General features: G+C 37.7%; 1 protein-coding gene across 1 annotated transcript in view; it reads left to right on the top strand.

The window, feature by feature from the left end:
- TNKS (tankyrase) overlaps positions 1-20820 on the top strand; it is a 111467-nt gene that overhangs the window by 33978 nt on the left and 56669 nt on the right. The window lies entirely within an intron of this gene.

Raw genomic sequence — 20820 nt, 5'->3', positions numbered from 1 at the left:
GGGATTGAAATACAGCATATACATCAATCTCCAATACCCAATTTTACTGTAGGATGCTGGGTCATAAATGGAATGGGATGTGTGCTGGACTCTGCGGTGATGTTTGCTGCCACTACCGGTTCTTAGATGCCTTTTCATTTATGCACTAAATAAAGCAGGTGTCTAGCAGTAAGATTTAGTTTGTTGTGCAGTCTTCATTGATATGCTGAATGCTGGCTATCCTTTGTAGAGAGCAAGTCAGGGATCCTATGGGAAGGAAGGTGGTATGATCATAGCAGAATGCAGATACGTACAGACAGAACGTGCATGGAAATTCTTCCAGACAAAAGACTGTAATGGTTTTAATGTAAATACACCCCAACCAGTGCGATCACTTATTTCAAGCTTCCTTCAACATTCTTGGCTCTTTTATCCTTTTTTTCTTTTTTTTTTCCTCTGGCCAGTCTAATCTAAGTGGCAGTTTTCAGAAACCTCCGTCTTAGACAGATGGGGTTGGATTTTTCAAGTTGACCATGCTAAACGTTTCTTCTAACTTTTCATGACCCTGCTGTTCTATCATACTTTGAGTCTCCAATCAGAAATAGGTAGATACTAGTTTCTTGTTAAAGAAGCTCAAAGGGGTTTCATATTTTGTTAAAACATCGAGCATTGTGTATGAGTTTTGTGGATAGCACAAACCTTCTTTGTCTACAAGACAACAGTGCTATTCTTCTTGCATAATTTTAAAACTTAGATTGAGATATGCAATTAGAATTTCAGCCTAAAGGAATCAAACTTGGCAGAATTACAATGGAAGCTAGTTTTTAAATTGTAAGTGTTAAATAACCTTGAGTTTCCTAGCAGCTACCAGAATTACTACCAGCTCCATCTACAATTAGGATTTTGGAAAGAGTCATATTTCTGGGATGTAGATCGTTTTGCTTTCATGTTCTTCCCAGCTTTTAGACCACCTACTTTGATAGGCCTTTTTGGAATTAATTTCAGTGTGTAGGAGACTTTTATAACTGAAAAAATGTCATAGAATTGAGTTAATTGGGTTTATTTGATGAGGTGGTCTGTGGATGAGCAGGCTCAGTTGCAGTTTACATTTCACATGGACACAGGTGGGTTCTTTGTGCTCTATAGAACTTTACAGACATGACTGAGCAGATATTAGAAGCTTACATTTAACATCATGTAACCTAAAGCATCACTTTGAATGGCGTAGGCTGCCAGACCAGGGTCTAGCTATACGACTGATATGAGCATATGTTGCACCTCGTGACCCCAACCTGGTGTCCAAACTATCTGTTGAAGTGGCTTGATTGAGGGAAGGCAATCTGAAGCAACTGACACAAACAAATCAAGTAGCCATTTTAGTGGTGACTAATATAATTAAATTGCTCAGCAATGTATTGCACAAGGCTATCAAAAAAAGTTGGTGGAAAAAGGGTATAATGGATAGCCTCCTGTTTTGACATTCAGTTGGAAGTAGTGTGTATTTATTGAATGTTATGCCATGAAACAAAATACTTTTTGAAAAGAGTTAGTAAGGGAAATTCACTTAAGTTATCACTAATGACTGCTAAGATTCAGAGCGTACAGGTTTTAGTCTCGTGAGCTTATGCTTTTTTCATCTTTTCCAGGGGAAAAATGTAGTCATTTAAAGTGTGACATAGCTTAGAAGTGCTAAAACACAAACAAACCAAATTGCATATCCTCTCAGGAGGCTAAAGTAAGGAAGGAGAAAAACTACCCATCTAGCATTTGCTTCAGTTCAGAATTTATTGTTGGAAAACAAGCAGATTCTCTGATCAATATCTGATGTGCTAACTTGAACTTCATAGAATATGATAAATGGGTAGAACTAAAAAAGTTCTTAAAAACAAGCAAGCAAAAGAACTTAAGTAGCTGGGCATTTCAGTTTATTTTAATTTGTTCTGTGGTGACAGTAATTTGATTTGAGGCTGAAGAATATGGAAAACTTAGTTTAAGAGGGAACAAATCCATTTGAAAACCTGTTTCTGTCTCAAGTTTTTTTCTAGCCTGTGGAGACTGGAAACCTGCTTATGCTTTCAGTCTATGTTAGGTTTTGTGCCTGCAAATTATTTTTCAGGGAAAGATCTTTCTCACCTTGGTCTGACAGCATCCAGTTTTTCATCAGACACTGATTCCTGTTAGTCATTGGATTGCTCTAGTGATAGAGAAACAATTGCTAAAAATCATTTTCTGTCCCCTCAACCTCCTTTCTTACCTCTGTGAAGTTTTATTTAATGTTGATGTACTCTTGGGGGCCCTAGCAATATCTAATTTAGAGTGTGAGCATCACAAGAGGAACGTAGTGATGAAAGTAGATATCTCCATTCTGAATATCTTTCTTCTTGCTACCATGGGTAGACAGTAAACACAAAAGAACTCACAGAATTTTTGCAAATTTTCTGTTGGTTTTGAAACATGGGTTTGACAGGCCTGGTTAGTTGTTTGTTTGCTGGGGGGACAGATTTATTTCTGAGATTCTGATACACTTTTAGTTAACAATTATGAAAAGTCTTTCTTGCATTTGATTTCCAGTCTTCCAAATCACCTGTTTTCTCTGTTGCATATTCTGTGCCATTTGTGAACAGCTAATTTAAGGTCTTAGTTCTCAACAATCTGTTGAGTAGAGCTGCACATCTACAAGAACAAAAAGCCATGATTATAGTGCTTTTTTTCTGCCTTCTATTATGCATTTGTTAATGTTTGAAAATAGGCTTGTGTGGGCAAGATATTGCTGTCTACCATCTACTATTGTATATTGTAACCAGTTAGAAGCATGTAGCTGAAATTGCAATAATTCTACTGTTGCACTAAGAATTTTTTTTACTGAAAGGTTCAAAAAGTAAGTCATTTCTCATCACCAACAGAAAGAGTTCATTAGTTGCTTAATGCAGTTTTCATCACATAACAATACCCTGTGACCTCCGATTACAAATTCCCAAGCTGGATAATTGTCTCTGGTTTAAGAGACTAAGGAACTCAAGGCTAAACAAAGTGAAAGCATTGAGACTTTGTGCTGAAGTTTTTAAGAGCATAGTGATAGAGTACTTCTGTTTGCCTGAAATTCTTTTACTGAACTGAAAAGTTCCAGGGCAGGTTTGAAAATCATTAATTTAAGGACTTCAAAGTTAACTTGTTGACTTTAATTCTTGATTTATGTTTTTTATGTTTTTTATTTGATTATGTTCTTGATTTATTCTCCCCCCCCCCCCCCCCCCCTTCTGATGGTCAACTATTTGAATGTTTTTTATATAGTTTATTCATATTTCTAGCATAGAAATGAAATCACTGCTGTTTTCAGAAGTAATCTTGTTTGGATTAGCAAACCAACGGTTGTAGCCTTTGTATTTACTAAGATTACAGATTTAGTAAAGGTGAGTAATAGATTTATGAATAGTAAGCCATGCAGTAAATATAACGGTCATTGCACAGGTATTCTGTCACAATGGTAAGGACTGTAGATGACTTGTATTGGATTTCTGGGTGCTTTCATGGAAATAGTGGTCTTTTCTTTTGAAATAGATGTCCATTCACCAGTACTTTCTTTGTCAGCTTGTTATCTTTTTCATGCAGTGATTATAGCATTTATTTGAATCCTGAATTAGACTTTTCATTACTTAGATAACTTCTGCTGTGAAGAGTCCTCCTTATCATTGCCTTTTCATTAGCTTTGTTTTAAGATCTGAATTAATGTGGTCAACAATTCTTGTGAAAATGTCCAACATAAGTTTGTTTCATAAATAGATATGCTTTATTGAAGTATGATAATCAGATTACATTTAATTTTTTTAGAACACGTTTTCCAAACTTAATTATCAAATATAGAGCTTTTTAATATTTTTAGGATGTATCAGTCTGTAGAATAATTTAATGTTTTCTTTGAGTACAGAAAACTTGGTGTGTCTTGATACTGTTCAGTGTCCTTGAGTAGGAAAATAAATTTGTAGCTTATTTGAAGTTTCAAGAGATTGCAAGGTTGGTTACAGGACCTATGCTATAGTGTTCATCATCTTGGGGTAAAGCTGGGGCTGTGGAGATGAAGGCCTCACTGGGCCTTTGCTGCTCTTTGGTACTGCAGGTAACTTCTGAGGGCAGTAGCTGTTGTCTGTGTCTTGTGAGCAGATAAACCATTTTATAAATAGAATAAAAGTTATTTGTGTATTTTTTTTTCTTCTTGTAGTTAGGAAAAGCATAGTATGTTGTAAAAAGAAAGGAGGTAGGTCAAAGCAGTATTTGTCACCAGGTTAATGAGCAGACATCTGTTTTTACATCTTCTACTTTTATTGTCTTCTTGGACCAGGGAACACAGGGTGGGATTCTCTGTTTAAAAATTGAAGTCAGTGTTTCTGAGCAGTATCTAGTATGTCTTAAATGTGATCACTGAGTTTTCCTAAGTTTGTAAACTTAACCATATCCCTGAAAGGGATTTATGAAACTGTTGGGCTCAGATGTGTAAATGCAGAACTTATCCTTGAAAACTCCTGAATCTCTGAGCCAGCTCTTCTTGGTTTGTCCATCCAACTTGCTTCCTTGTTCCAAGATGTCAGTGTCTGTTCCCTCTTGCTGTTTTGCAGCTTTTAGTGCAGACATTATCACCAGCTCCTTCTTCACAGACTTTTTCCCACAGCCCCCTGCAGTCACTGATGTTCAGTCTTCTCTTTTGGACATGCTGTTCTTCTTGGTGGTATTGACAGCAGCCTCTGAGATTCAAGGGCATTAAAACCAGCCTTAGAAATCATCCTACTTTGATTTTTTTTTTTTTTACTGTACACGTCTCAAGAAAGATGCAGATCAGTATTCTTTTCTCTCCTTAGCAGTCTGTTTACCTTTTGTAGAAATGGATGTTATCTTGTTTTTCTTAGTTTGACAATTTTTCTGATTTTATGACTATAGTTGATTCTTCTAAGCAGTGGATTTTTTTTCCCCATACTGTTCATCCAGTGCTTAACTGATGAGGAAGCTTAATCTGTCGTACAGCCAAAATTAACTTTAAGACTTAAACCTCTATGCAATTGTTTTACAGACAATTTAAAAAGGTATGATTACACTGAAAATGCATCAGCTGTGGTTTATCTTCTATTGTTACTACTTTAATATATGGAAGAGAAGTTCTGCCAAAAATGATGCATCCTTGCATGTTTCATGTGTTTACTACTTGATGTGCTTCAGATTCTTCTTTTGAAATGAAGGTTTTCTTTGCAATTTGTACCTAGTCTTAGTAGCATTTAATCACGTTTTATAATTCCTCCCTCTAGTGCAATGGGACTGTTCTTAGGCTTTAAAGAACTATATGATTAAATGTTTTACTTTGTTGATGGTCTTGAACAGTTTCTAATTTCAGCATAATAGTCTCTTGTCAGCCTTACATCTAGGAATACAGTTTTGAATTGTTACCATATTATTAATGGAAAGTTTTCTCTATCTGGCAAGCTGTAACATAAACTATGCAAAACACTTAGTGCTTTGGAAGTGTGTTGGTAAATTATAGTCATTTATGTTGTAGCTCTCAAGAGAACCAGAATTAAAAATAACAGCAGACCATAAGGAATGAATGCATGTGTATTATGCTATTATCTTTCATACCTACTTAACAGGTATCAGAAACCAGTTTTCTATGATGCTGTTTCTATTCCTGCCCCGCAAAAGGAGCTACGTTTTTGTTCAAAGTAGAATGATAATTTTTGCTGGTAATTTAGAGACCCTGTAGAATTGAGCCTTTTTGTAGAGCTTTAGATGTGCGCTTTCTTTTTTTGTTTTTTTCCTTTGTATGGCCAGTTGTTTCAAGTATCCATCTTGCATCTGTTTAGTGAAGGAGTTTAGTAGATAGTTAACTCTTGAGATAGTTACTAATATTGAAGAATTGGACATGCTCCTTTTTACATGTAATACTTGTTCCAGTACACTCAGCTTTCTTTACATGTAAGCCATGGGATGATGTTTGTTTCAGGGTTTCTTGAGCACCTGAAAGATTGACCAAGGCTGCTTGTGGGTCAGGTCTTGGCACTTGTAAGTCTCAGTCACTTCTTTCAAGAGTGTCTTTGTGTTGGGGCTGGCTGCCAGGCTGTTAGCACCCACACTTGCTGCCCATCCTCAGAAGTACAGGGGGAGAACATGGAATGAAAATGCTTGGTGGTTAAGAGGCTTAACAGACTCAGTTTGGAAAGGTTAATTCCATCTGTTGTGTACTATTCCCCTGGCCTGCAATTCCTGCCACAGCATCTGCTTCTGGATGGCAGACAGCCTCTTCCACATGGGCATCTCTACAGGATGCAAGGAATGTCGTGCACCCAGAGCTACTGTACTTGCCCCTTCTTCCCTGACCTGTGTCTGTGGAGTTGTTTTGCATTTCCCTTAAGTGTATCTTTTACATGCGTTTCTTTTTTTAAACGTTTTTAAAATACCTTATTTTATTTTTCTCATTGTAATTTACCAAGGAAAATACTTCGCCCCTGCTGAAGTTTGGCTTGAAAGATTGCCTAAATAATTTATTTGAGCCCTGTAATGAATTACTGCTGAACATGAGTAATGGTACTGTTTTCTCAAGTTGTACTTGTCCTTTAAAGGAACCTATTTAGAAAATATATATATTTCCAGTTCTAGGGTAACTGATATTTTCCTGAGAACTTTGCATGCAATTTAAGACAAAATCAACACTGTTGTAAGTAGTGAGATATTTCAGTTTCTCAAAGATGATATAAATTCAAAACATAATGGTAATTTGTTATTGTGCACTAAAAACAGCCATCATTTTCAATAAGTTGACTGGCATAATTTTTAGGTAGTTATATTGCATTTTTCTTTGCAATGCCAACTAGAGTCAGGTGAGTGTTTTAAAAATGTACTTAGATTTCCCTTGTCACGGCAACAATAGTGGCAGCTAATATTTGTCAAAACAAAAACCTTTAATGTAATGCTTTCTACCTTAAAGCAGGGATCTGCTCTTTCTTATAGAGAAAGTATAAGTAAAACCGAGGACATTAAGCATCGCATATAATGGATAATGAAAATGTCAAACTACCTACTGTAGATTTTATTTCCTGGCACCATTCCTACCCCCAGTAACTCTCTAAACATTTTTGGGGGGCTTCATGGCAAATTTAGTAATTTAGCTAATAATTTCTGGATTCTAACATCCGCTATAATCCTTTAAATGCTCACTGATACGTTTTTAAAATGTTTCTTTACCCCCTCATTCTTCATGGGAGATCACTAGGAAGCGCATAGCTTCCCATCTTTTATTTCGTCTTTTCCATGACTGGCTTGGTCTAACCTTTGTAGGGGAGGAATCTTGAAATGTCTCTATAATAAAGCAATCCTAATGTGTAGACGCTATGATGCAGAAGGCCTGCACAGAATGGCCTGTGGCTTTTTCTGGTGCATTAAGAGAACCCCATTGCTGGAAACAGTGATATTTGCAGTGCACCAAAAACTGTCCTGTGCTGAGAAGCAGGTTTTCCTCTGAAGTTCAGGTACTATCAAGATTACTGACTGCTAAAAGAGAATTCTTTTCCGGACCTGGGATCTGAATGGTAAGGCTATACTGTGTGGCTTATCAACCTCTCCTCCCAGTCTTCTGTCATCTATTTATTTGCCCTCTGCCGTGTTGCTTAGGTCATAAATGAAGATATTTAATAGTATTGATTGTAATATCGACTCCTGGGGTAATCCCATCATGCCTGGCATGCACTTGGATTTCATGCTGCTGATCACAGCTCTTTGAGCTGAGCAGTTCATCCAATTTTCAGCCCAACACACTATCTCCTTATCTAGCCTGTGCTTAATCAGTTTGTGAGGATGTTGTTGGAGAAGGTGTCAGAAGCCTTACTGAAGTCAGAATTCACAATACCCAGTACTCCCTTGTCAGCCAAGAAGCCAATAATTTTATTGTAAAAGGTTATCAGTTGTGTCAGGCATGACTTACTGCTCATAATTCCATGCTGACAACTCCCTATTGCCTTCTTGTCCTTCACATGTCTAGAAATGACTTCCAGAGTTATTTGCTCTGTACCTTTCAACATGATGGAAGTGAAGCTTGGCGATTGATAGTTCATTGAATCTTATTCCTTCTCTTTTCAAAGAGGGAGTTGATTGTTTTATCTGATTCTCAAGATCTTCTCCCAGTTGGCATGACCTTTGAAATCCAATTGTTTATCTGGAGTTGTGTTATGCTGGGGATCAGTGCAGTGTCTTCACCTGCAGAGTTTGCTCTGCTGAGCATTCAAGCACCGCAGCTGAGTTTGTATTCAGTATGGTGATAAGTACTCTGCTGTGTGGCCTTACAAAGTGTTGTGCGGTGGTTTCTTGTCTATGGACTCCGTAATTGTACCTTTTGTCTCTTGCGGGATAGTCCCATCTTAATGTCTGTCTAGTTACACAGGTTAATGTTGTTCCCAAATGGAGCAGTAAAAAGAAATCTATGGCTTGGGATAGAGAGGAACCTTGTACAATACAGTTTTCTTCTTCTAATTGCAAGGTAAGGTACTCAGAAAAACACGAAAAGGTTTAACCCAGAGCACGTATTTTACATTCTTGAAGATGAGAGGCCTTTCTGTAAAGTGATTAAAGTTGCATTAAGCATTAGCCTTTCAAAGGGAAGATCCTCATTTTTTCCATGTTCCTCACTCTGATGTACTTATTTCATACATCCTAGAGAACTTAGGTTCATAACCATTCATGTCTAGTGAGCTGGGTTGTCATGATTTGATGATGTTGATAACTGGACTTATTTTTGAGCCCAACTAATGTTTTTTGAATAAGCTAAAACTAAACTTCTGATTGCTACAACTTTAACAGTTTTAGCTTTAACTCCCTCTAAAATTCTCAGATTACATTTGCTGCAGGGGAATTTTTTTTAACTTTCTTTTCTACTCGAGTTGTTATAGACAGACTGAGTGAGAAGAAGCTGTTTTGTTAGTGTCTGAAAACATGTGTTTTCATAGAATCACCCAAAATCCAATCCCTTTGTCTGAGAGCGCTGTCCAGATTCTGCTTGAGCTCTGGCAGCTCAGGACTGTGACCACTGCTTGCCCACCCTCTGATGTAGAAGCTTTTCTTGATATCTGAACTGAACCCCCTGGCGCAGCTCAGTGCTGTTTCCTAAATTTGGCATTGTCATTGTTAGAGCAGGAATTTCCAATCTGGCATGTATTCATGCAGGGGTTCAAAGCCTTGCTTTTAGCTATTCCTATAGTAGTCCACCTCACTTTGACTAAATTTTAAGTTTCTGAAAAATTCCATTTGCAGAATCTTCCAAGAACTTATCTTACTGCTGAAAAATGCTTATTGCTATTTCATTGCAATAGGAAGCATTTATTGTGGCATGCATCCTTAAGGAAGAGTTCTGTTTGCACAGCAGAATGTTACCATGCGTGGAAATGGTGGTAAACTTAGGAAACCATGCAAGTATATACCAACAAGCTTTAAGTCTATGTAGTAATTGCTGAAGTTTTGAAATAGAGTTAAATTTGAATGTTTCAAACTGGTCATGAGTTCATTAAATATCTATTCAAAATAAGCAGTCATTATTTGTAAATATGGTGTGCAGAACTAAATAACCTTTCATGAACTACTTTGAGCAATAAAATAGTTTTAACAAGGATGATTTGCTATTGATTGTTGTTACTTGAGGGTTATTCAGTTGAAATGAAGGAAGCAATTGTCTGCGAGTTACTGATTCTTGGTCTGTGTAGACTCCGCTCTCCTTAGGTGCATTTGTTTGTGTTTCTTCCCTGACATCACTTAACATCTTCTCCCTTAAAAGGCTGAAACTGAGATATTCACTGAGATATTCTTGCTGTTTCTTGGTTTCATCAGTCATGAAGAAAAACACCAATTGTTCCAAATGACATTTGGTAAATGGCAGGATTTAGGAGTACTCATCCAGTACTAGTTCCTTCAGCTCTGGCAAACATAAACTGCTAGTGTGAAAGGACACCATTCAAAATTTGCCTGTAGCTTTGGTTAACTTAAACTAAAGTCAAAGTCCTCGAGGAACACGTAAGGGAATAGGGAGCAAGAAAGTTGGAATATCTGAAAGCTGAAAGTTGCGCGTGAACTTGGTCAGCAAGTTTGAAGTTGCACTGGTAACTGTGCTCAGTTCTGTGGTTTTGTCTGTCCTAGCCAGTGACTGATGCTCCTTGATAGCTCCAGACCTTCGTAGAGGTGGAATGAAGCAGATCTGGAGTAGAAGTCCATTAGTGGTAAGTTGTAGGATCTGCGCTTTGATGTGAGATACAGCAGGAATAGGAGGCAGAGCAGGCAGCATCAGCTCTGTTTTTAAATAACCAAGCATCTTAGGCAGTGTCTTCCCTAGTGCTCTCTGTATTGTTCCTACAGAGGGTTGAGTGCATTAGGAGGTCTGATAACTCCATTATTGTTGTACTTCACTGTTATTCAATGCATGTATAAAGTATGTCAAGAGGGAAGATTATCTATGATAATGGCAACAGGTAGAGCAGTTTTGTGGCTGCGGAGGTGTGTTGTTCTTGAGCTTCATGCTGCTTTGTGCTTGCTGAAGAGGCAAAATGGGCATGAGCTGAGCTAGGGTAGCATGAGTAGATTCACAGAGCAGTGTGCAGTGTTGATTTCTGTGTTCAGGAAAAAGTGACACAGTTATGCAAAGAGAGGTCTACAGATATTATAGGTATACAGATATTATAGGTAGATGGTACCCTCTTCCTTGAAAGGAATGACTAACTGGTGTTTATTGAAATAAGCGTATATCTGGAGTGGAGTGTGGCAGGAGGCCAGAATTCATTCCAGTGCAGTCTTAAGTCAAAGAGACGAGGATGTGGCTTTGCAGCAAAGAAATGTGTTCATACTTCTTTGTAGCTCCTGTTCAACCAAGCCCGTTACACGAGAACATGAAGGTCAGTCAGGATACTCACATGCATGCTTGAACTTAAGCGTACTTCAGTATTCTAGCCATAATGTTTCCAGGACTCAGAATAGGTATTTTATAATCTAATCAGATTCTCAGTAATAGAAAGATGTAGATGAAATGGGAAAAGTACAGATGAAAAAGAGCTCAATTAAGCTTGAAGGACTGAAGACAAAAGGTGTGAATAAGTTAATATGTAGTGAATAGCTTTTCATTCTCTCATTTAAAGTTATGTTGTTGCTACTTCAGTAGCATAAAGGATCATCACATCTGACATTCAGGATCCCTTTCACACTGCCAGAACAGAGTAAACTGTTTCTTGTACATTTGAGGACAAGGTCTATGAAAACCAAGGAAACAGAGGGTGATTGTTTAAATTGAAGCAGAGGAGCCCCATGGAACCTTCTTTATCATGAAGGCTGAGACCTCTATAGTTACGGATGTTTACAACATATAATCCATTTAATAAATTAATAGTACTGTAAGATCAAGTACTAAGGACAAAACATCTGAGAACTCAGCTCAGAAGTAAGTCCTGTGATGGCTATGAACCTAATAGTTTCTAACCCAAAGATATTCATAGCCATTTTATAGCTATTAGTTCCACTGCCAGCAGTGATATTTGGCTTACAGACTTTTCCCTGTCCTCTGTCGCTCAACCCTGATTTACAAGGGGGCTGAAATGTGACTGTGAATTAAAGATAAAAAGCCTGACATCAAAGTAGCAGGACATACAAAACATTTTGCCTTGATATTTAAGCTTGAATATTCATCAGAAATCATTGAAGAATATTATGAATATTGCACTTCTCTCTTAACTCATAGAGTTAATGGCATAGGGCTGTATCAGTAAGCTGAGCAGTTGGTAATGAAAGTCCAGTAAGGAAAAGGAAGGTGGCTCTTCAGTATGCGAAATATGTGAAGACTAATAAAGAAGCACAGTGTAAAAGGATTCCTGGCATGCTTCCATGTTGAAATTAAAATGAATAATGGAGTAGAGACATCTACAGTAGAATCCCCTAGCCTGATACTGTTCTTCCCGCAGGGCAGACAGCATAGATGTTGGTCATTCTGGATTTCTTCTCCATCATATCACAATTCTGTGGTTTGGGTTCATAATGAATATTTTTCACTTTGCTGTTTGCATCTCAGGCTAATGGGATCCTTGGCATTGCTGTTGCTAATGTAGTGACAGATCCCTGCATGAATTGAAGGTATTAGAAATAAATCATTCATGCCACAGGGAGAGTTGCCTACCTCCTCTGAGCCTTGTGGTTTACCTTTTTTAGGAGAACTTGTTTTATCTTCCCTTCAGGCTCTTTAATGCTTCTAACCTGTAGTAATTACCAGCTGAACTAATATTTCCCCAGGTATCCACATGGTTAGAGTATCATAAATTGCAGTTAGTAGTCTCTTTCAATAAAATGTCTGTTGTACAACACAGATGGAGCATCTTTCAAAAGTAGTTAAGATTGTGAGGTACCAGTCTTGGGTGAATGAGTGAGCCAAGGGAAGCTGGAAAAGGAGAAAGCTCATACTCCAGAGAGCAATGTCCTATGATGTCTGGGAAGGACGAGTGTGGAATTTTACTCTTCACGAGAGTAAAACCAATGCTTTGAGGCTTTCTGGAGGATGGGAGGGGAGGAGACTCCTAATGAAATGTGTAAATGAAATTTACTAATAAAGAATGCCGAAAAGACATCTACAGGTATCTGTTATTAATAGATACTGTTCCTTTTTGACAGATATGTTTGTTGAATAGAAATTACATAAAACTCTGTACTGCACTGCAATGAGATGAGTACAAAAGCTACAGCATTTTCAATGTCTTTCCAACATATTATGAAATAGTCACCTGTTCTTCAGGGTGTTGGTTTTTGAATGGCACATTTGTTCTTTGTAGTTCTTTATTTTTGTTTCTTCAGTTAAATGGGCGTTTACTCTTTTGAAGGCGTTCCTTTCTGTGTTGAAATTAAAACACTTTTTCTGCTGTTTTACTACCATTTACAGTACAAACTCATTTATTTATTAGCCTTAGAACATAATTGTCCACCTCCTTCTGTGCTCGGCAAATTTATTTTTGCAATTCACTTTTGGCTTCCTTTTAAGAATGATGTTCTTACTGTTTGTTTGTACTTTATTTTGTGCATTGCCATGAATATTTTGGCAGAGATTTAGAATTCTGTGAATTATTTCAATTTGGACAGGGAAGCAGCTCTACCCTTACACAAGGAGTAGACTTGGTGTCTTGACATTGCCAGTAACTTTTGTCTGATTGCAGTATTTACCAAAATCATCACCTCTTTCTGTGTCTGTGTTTTATATATGAAAAGCCGGAGGACATCAGTGGATGATGAGGCTGCCTGCTGTGCTGGGGTAGCATAGTGAGATGGTGGTAGGTACAGGAGCTTGTCAATGTGACTGTTGTAAAGAGCAGAAAAAAACTGATGCATGCCAGTACTTCTGAATACCTCTTGAATCCTAGTACCTGTCAGCCATAAAACAGCTGCTTCCCATGAAAAAATGACCAGTTATGTGCCATTTCCATGTAAAGTCTGCTTTTCGTATGGTACAGTAATGTGGAAGAAATAATAAAAGCCAAAGATGGGGTGTTATTAAATCCAGGGAAAAGGGCTATTTGCTGCTGATTTTTTTTTTAATAGATTTATCCAGAGAGCTGAACTTGATCAAATGTGCACTTTTCTTTAGGAGCTCTGTTCAGGCCAGCAGTGGATAAGCCTTGGGACCACCCCGCTGAATAACTGATTCTATCTGAATCAATTACTTCGTAATAAATTCAAGCTTACGCTCATATTTTTATAAAATACGTTTTTGGATGGTCATATTCTTCTTGCTACTTTATTATAGTAATAATAATTACTACTCTAATAGACTCTGCTTGGAGGATTAAGGGTCATCACTCCTGTAGTTAAATATTACTTTTTTCTGCAGTTAATGCCATAACCAAAATTGTATGCAGATTGCCATGTGTTCTATTCCTCTCAGAATTACTTTTGCTGATTTTAGGATTCATAGTACTTTGTCCTAATTTGACATGCTGTGTTACACAGAGCAGCCAGGAGCAGTCTTGTTTCAGAGCATTGTTCCTCTGAGTTGACCTCTTATTTGGCTAGGCAATTGTGGGAAAGAATGCAAGGTGTCAAAATTTCAGCTCTCCTTTCCCTGAAGTGTAAGTCTTGCTTGGTAAAGGCAGTTCTGTACTGGAATTGAACAGGTGATCTGGGGCTGAGAAACTGCTGCCAGTTTTAGTGGAACTGTTCAAAAAGCTGTGTCTATTTGGTATGGTAGAGAAATTACCAGTACACAATTGTGTGTTATCACATGTATTTTAAAAAAAGAATAAAAAAAAGTGCTTGATGATGGATCAAGGGCAATGGAAAGAGCTATGACTCTATAAGTCTCCTTCTCTGGAGATGTTCAAGACCCACCTGGATGCCTACCTGTGCAACCTGGTCTAGGGAGCTGCTTTGGTAGGGGGGTTGGACTCAGTGATCTCTAGAGGTCCCTTCCAAACCATACAATTCTGTGATTCAGTAAGACATTGGAGAACAATCAGCATCATATTTACATATTAAATCTAACTTACCTAAGAGAATAATTTGTGTTCACACTGCAATTCATGCGAGTTTGGAACAGAATTATTTTGAGACTCTTCAGGGAACTAGATGAGAACTCTCAGGAATGTTCTGGAAGTTATTGGTCTGTTAACTCAGTCAAACCTTCTGTGGATCTTCCCTTTTTCTTGAAGTTATGTCAGACTTCATAGATAAGCCTCATCACTGGCACAGAAAATGTAGCTCCATTGCAAGAATCCTTGTGCTTTTGTCCATCACCACAACTACAAGATGCTGCTGGTACTCCATTCAGAAGGGAGTGAGTGTTTCCTTCCTGAACGGCTAGCCAGTCAGAGAAAAACTACTTGTGGCTTATGTGCATTGTGATTCCTTATAATACATGACCTTACCATATAGCGTATTCCCTATGCTTTTATTGTCTTTCCTTGAGTTGGGAGCAGTATCTTGGATGAGGTGAGAAAAAAGAGAAGAAAGGGATGAGTGTGACTTGACTGCGCTTCTTAGCTGCTGTCCAGGCATCCTTCCCTGAAAGCAGAAAGTAATATATAGTGTGGTTTAAGTTTCCAGAGGACACTGCTGATACTTAGAGGGAAATGTTCTTGTAAAGCACTGTCTGTACCTTCAAAAATGAGTATCTCCATATCTAGGCATATTTAGGCCAAAATGGTAAATGTACTGACAAAGAAAATCCAATCTATGCTGTTTGACTCATAGATAAGTCTCAGCAAGAAATGGGGGTAGTCATTACGACAGAGGCGGGGAAAACAAAAGCTGCCAGTACTTGTTCCCTTTATTTTCTTGTCTATTTCAAGGCTCAATTTTACATTCTAGCATGGGCCATAAACTGGTGAGAGTGCCCTTTCTCTGACGATTTTCATTGTCCAGGTTTCTGAAGACAGACCCGGTTCTGATGTGACGTCTTTGCTCTGTTTTGCTGAGGTATGCTCCAGGGGTAGAAAAAAGTCAGTCTCAGATAGCAAGATCTTATACTCTCCTATGATGGAAACTAGAAATTAACACAGAGAAAAGCAGGAGTCCTAAGCTCATGATGGGGAAGGTACAGTATTAATACTTCTTGATGGCATATGCTCTAAAGAAGGAATAGCAATGCTGAGTTAGCTCATGCTGAAAAAATACACACCTGGGGCAAGGGAGGGAAAGCTTATATTAACTCTTGTGTGGTTCTCTTTCATTTTAGGACAGAAGGAGGTTTAAAATAACACTTCTCTGGAAGTTAAGAGTGAAACATACTTCAGAGGGACTTTAAAATAAAGCCATTGGCAATCTATTATCTAATAAGGGTATTGTCTAAATGTATTTTCATGGGGATATTTAAGATCATTAATGGTTCTGATGAATGAGGAAGGCAGGAGTACTTTTTTGCCAGTTACGTTTTGGATTTTTTGAAGTAAGTTGAGTCTTTAAAACTATTGAAAACTACTGGAAATAACTGAGAATGGAAAGCAGTGTTTGTTCTTTCTTCTTGCAAAACATAATTAAACTAACTTGCACTGCAGGTTGGTGAGAGTACAAGCCATTTTATCTCTTTTCCAGCCTGCAGTGATAAAAAGATTTCTGGTTTGGATGGTGCTTGATGCATGAGTCTGCTTGTGACTATGAAGTCCTTAGTTTTCTAGTGCAGTGTAAATACAGTATGCGTGGTATTTCAGCAGTGTCCAGCTGGACATAACCAGTGGCTGGCTCATCTTCTGTAAGGTATCTGTGGAACAGGCAGCCCTGTATTGATTGCATCAGATGAAACTTTTCATGCATAAATGAACAATTGAAGACAAATGCTGTCCTTTGGAATTGAAACGTAATGACAGCAATCTGGTGAACTAAAGCTCTTGTCTTTAATTAATAAGTTAGTACCAGCCTTCCTTTTCTGTGGAGCTATTGTTTCTGCATTTTGTAGCAAGCTGTATTGCAGTTTTGGTAATGAGTTGTTCGTTTGTTTTTAAGAAATTATATTTATAATCATATTACCTACAATATATTTAAAATAGTGTGACTGATACTAACTGATACCAAGTACTGAAAATGTTACAAAATTTGACTTGTATAGTATTTCATTCTTTCACTGTTGCTTAAAAAAAGCAACACAAAACAAACATCCTTCAAACTAGACTTCCTGCATATTTGTATAACTATTATTACTGTAATATTTCTATCTTGTGATATATTTGATATATTATTCCAAAATGAACAGCAAATAGTACCTGGCTATAAATAACAAATATATTTTCCCCAGTTAGTATTTTAATAGATGCTCTATTAGTGAGGGCTAAGAGCTTGGAAATGTAGATGTTTAGATTTGTCCTTGTTTTCAGTGGGACATAGTTAATTCTCATCCCAGTTGCCAATAGGTTGAGATATTTATATGACTTAGCACACAGCTGGGTGTGCTGAGTTTCTGCATGTGTTTTTTTGAGAGTGGAGTTAAGTTATGATCTTGCAGTGTAATGTGTTGTGTCCTTTCTCTACTGTGTATCTTTAGCACTCAGGAATATTCTTCTCTTTTGGTTCCTTTTCTTTCCTTAGCTTTGTCTTTGTATTTTATGATTTAAGAGCAAGGAAACTTGAAACTCGTTGACAAAGGGACTTTTTTCATCTTCCTGCTTCTATAATGTGAAGAAAATCTGATAGCATTTTTAACAAATAGGACAGTGCTTCTGAAAAGAGCTCCTGTGGGAAACAAAAGTCTGTTATGTGATAGATGTAAACTTACTGGTATTGTTATAATTTCAGAATGTACCTAAGACCCTTTTTGATAAACCACCTGATTCTTCTTGGAGACCAAATCCCAGAATGTTCATGCAATTTATCCTTAGATAGGACTACATCTAACAACTGCAATACCTTTTGTATGTTTAGGTGATATCCATGCTTTGAATTAATGGCTTAATTGACAAGAGCCTTTTCCACTGCTGAGGACAGCAGTAGAGGTTTTCGCAACATGTGCAGTGCAGCACTGTACTGAGATGCAGAGTTTCTGACATGCTGCTTCCAGCCTGTCCTTAGAAGGCATTGTTTCCATAAGGCTACATCAGAAATACTTTTGTTTCCAGCTGTGGGCACCTATCTGAAAGCAATTCCATGTAGGATGTTGCCAACCAGAATTTTTGGTAGAGCCAAGGCCGAATGGTAGTTTTTTCCCTCTAATTCCCACTCACCTTTAAAGTGTGTTGCTTAAAACACTTCACTGTCAACTGAGCTGTTGTCAGTTTTTAATTTTTTTTTGTTACAAATTGCTAAGTTGAAACCACATCCACAATTCCTTACTGGTCTTCAGCAATAGACAAAGTTAAGGTACCACCTTTCCTCCTTGGAAACATCCTCTTTTTGTCTTTGGTATGTTTCATCTTTGACAAGCTTAAAATTTAGGTTCTTGCTCTTCTGTTTTTTCAGCCTATCAGCTTATAAAATCAAACTGCCCATGAGAAGTACCTGAGCACAGATACCTAAGAGACATAAAGATACTAACCCTCAACAAGTGAGATGTTAAGGGAATGTAATACAAAAATCCAAAATTATTTTATTCATCCTTCTTGCAAATTTCTTCTACTTTTTAATTACAAGTACCTTTTCCCAAGGGATTATATTTCAACATAGCCTTTTTTTTCCCTATTGTGTTGGGTGGTTATTCCCACAACTTTGTGCTTTTTGGATGACAAAAATGCCTTGCTCTGATTTAACTTCACACTTTATTCTCAATTGTTGCTGTACATAAAAGAAAAGTTAACTGTAGAGGGCAGTACTGATGAATATTTCAATAGAGTGATTGGATCCTTCCAAAAGCAGCCAATATTATTGAAAATAATATAGTAATTTCCTAAAAAAGTTGTGTTAAGGAAACCGTACAACAAAGCAGCCTACTAATGGTCTATCACAAGCACTGGAAGCTTCTTATTCCAATTATGACTTGAGTATTTGTTTAATTACTTGAAAGCCATAACCTAAGTAGATGTGCTGTTACTCTTCAGTTCTAGATCTGAGAAGCCATTGAGGGTCAGACAAAATGTATGCTTTAGTTCATTTTCATGATAATTCTTTCTTTACTAAAGTCTGTTCTAGTGCAGTTCTAGTTCTTTCCATTTCCCCACTGAGCCATGTTGCTCAGGCTTTTCATTCTAATGGACTTATCTGTTTGTCAGAGAGAGCTGGATGAAGAAACCAATGTGTGACATTAATTTTTAGGGAGGTGTCCTCACACTGGAAAACACAGAATAGTACATGATAAAGAGAACACTGCTTTGTTCAAGTTGTTTCAGCTCCTGTTGATTTCTGTGTTGACTGAAATATTGTGGGGAAAGGGAGAAAAAGAGTGCCTCACCTTATTTCTTAGTGTAATTGCCTTGTAAAAAGCACTGTCTGTGCCATTCAGACAGCTTTTTCAGCTTGCTGTAGTCAGATGAAATTTCAGCACTTTGGAGAGAGAGTGAAATAGGATTACTTGTCTCAAAAGTATGCTTCAGGACTGATTCATTCTGTTTTTCCTGAAACTGAAATTTTTCTGTCTCCAAGACATGCATATGTGACTAATATTTCAGATTCATACGGTAAATTTAAGGGTTTTAGTGAATTAAAACTGGAAATAGATTATTTCTTGTAACTGTAGCGGTGGAGTTGGTTTCTGCTGCACTGAAATTTTCAGTGTAACCAAGCTGTAGGAATACCATATGATTATGTAGAACTAATTGGCACAAAAATAGGACTGTGGCATCTTTAAGATGAGAAGCAAGAAGAGCAGTCTGATGGCAGAGGAAAGCTCATGCAGATTAGCTGCAAAAGGCTGGAGGTGCTCCTTTACTTGCAGCTGCTGTCATGAAGCTGGAAAGCATAAACAAGAGGAATACCTCAGAAACCTGTAAAGCTTTCTGTTGGTGCATGCTTGTCTTCTATTCTCCCATATCCAGTTCTCTTATGTATTTGTGTATCCATCCCCAGCCTAGTATTGCCAGAGAGCAAGCAGTTGAAAATTGCTTGCTTCATTGTATTTGTTGGACCATGATTTTGGTCATCTTTTTAGTGGCAAGGTCAAACCAACATTAACTTTCACGTCTTTGGCAAAGAGGCTTTGTGCTGTCCACAATATTGCTGCTAAAAATCCTTGTATTGATAGTGTGATTGCAAGGATGTTTTTCTCTCAAAGCTTGCGATTACTAAGAGATTTGAAAAAGTAGCTCAGGCTGCTACCTGTGCTTTCTTCTGAAGATGCCCTTTTGCAAATCTATAGATCTTAACCTGCCCAACAGTGCTCTTTAAGAGGTGTTATTAGTTTGGTTTAAGTCAAGCAGTTTGACATTCTGTGAATGGAGGCATTGCTTGAGGTAGGTGGTATTTTTTTGTACTTCAGCTCAGAATTTGAAATTCATCTCTGCCATAAGCACACATGGTTTGTTTCTAAATGCTTTGCAAAGAAGTATTTTATTTTGTAGCTTGTCCAAGTTTCCACTAGCATCTCCCTCTGCACCTACTGTCAGTAGAAGTGGCCTAGGGGGCCTAGGGGCTCCATAAGAACATAGGGGTTTTTTGTTTCTTTGTTTTTGGTTTTTTTGTTGTTTGTTTTTCTTTTCTTTTTTTTTTTTTTTAAGTTAAATCTGCCAGTGTGGTACCTGTGCAATGTCATGTATTGCTTTGCAGAATGGGATAGCTCTTAGAAGGTAACAGCCAATTAAAATGTACTGTTTTCCTAATGCATATCATGATGTAGGAGAGCTGTGATAAATTTTGACAATAGCTTGCGTGAACTTCAACGCTATCTGTAATATTTTATTTTTGAAGTACCTCTTAGTAAAAATGATTAATTTACTTAGTTGTACAGTGAGACATTTTGAAATCCAGAACCATGGCCTTCCATTTCTTTTGGTCAGTAATGTTTTTGATAATCGTGGTATTTGGGACACAGGCTTTTGTGTAACAACTTACTGAGTGGGAAGGAAGGAATGGTATTACACACTTCTAATGTAGTAGTATTTCAGAGTCTGGTTAGGGCTGCTAAATGTGCTGCCAAAACCACTGTAAACAGGTCTTTTAATCCAATTAGGTTTCTGAAGTGTTGATACAGTACAGACCAATAACTCCTGCAGGAAATCCAGCTGCTTCAGATTGTTGCACAAGTAATAGCGGCTTTTCTTTCCTACTGACATGCTGGCCAGAGCTTTTCATTCACCACTGTTTTGAAACACACTACTGTGCCCAATATTGCATCATCATAACATTAAAGAGGAGAAAGAGGGCTGATGGCTGGGTTGGGCTATGTGGTGTGCAGATATCCCCAGAGGGTGCTGGGGAGTAGCAGTGACAAAGGCCTCACGCACACTTTTGTGG

The sequence above is a fragment of the Cyrtonyx montezumae genome, unplaced genomic scaffold (assembly GCF_038088225.1).
Source record: "Cyrtonyx montezumae isolate F1298 unplaced genomic scaffold, pur_monq_1.0 scaffold_2, whole genome shotgun sequence".
NCBI classification, from domain to species: domain Eukaryota; kingdom Metazoa; phylum Chordata; class Aves; order Galliformes; family Odontophoridae; genus Cyrtonyx; species Cyrtonyx montezumae.
The sequence above is the reverse complement of the archived record's forward strand: the minus strand, read 5'-3'. Positions and strand labels throughout refer to the sequence as shown.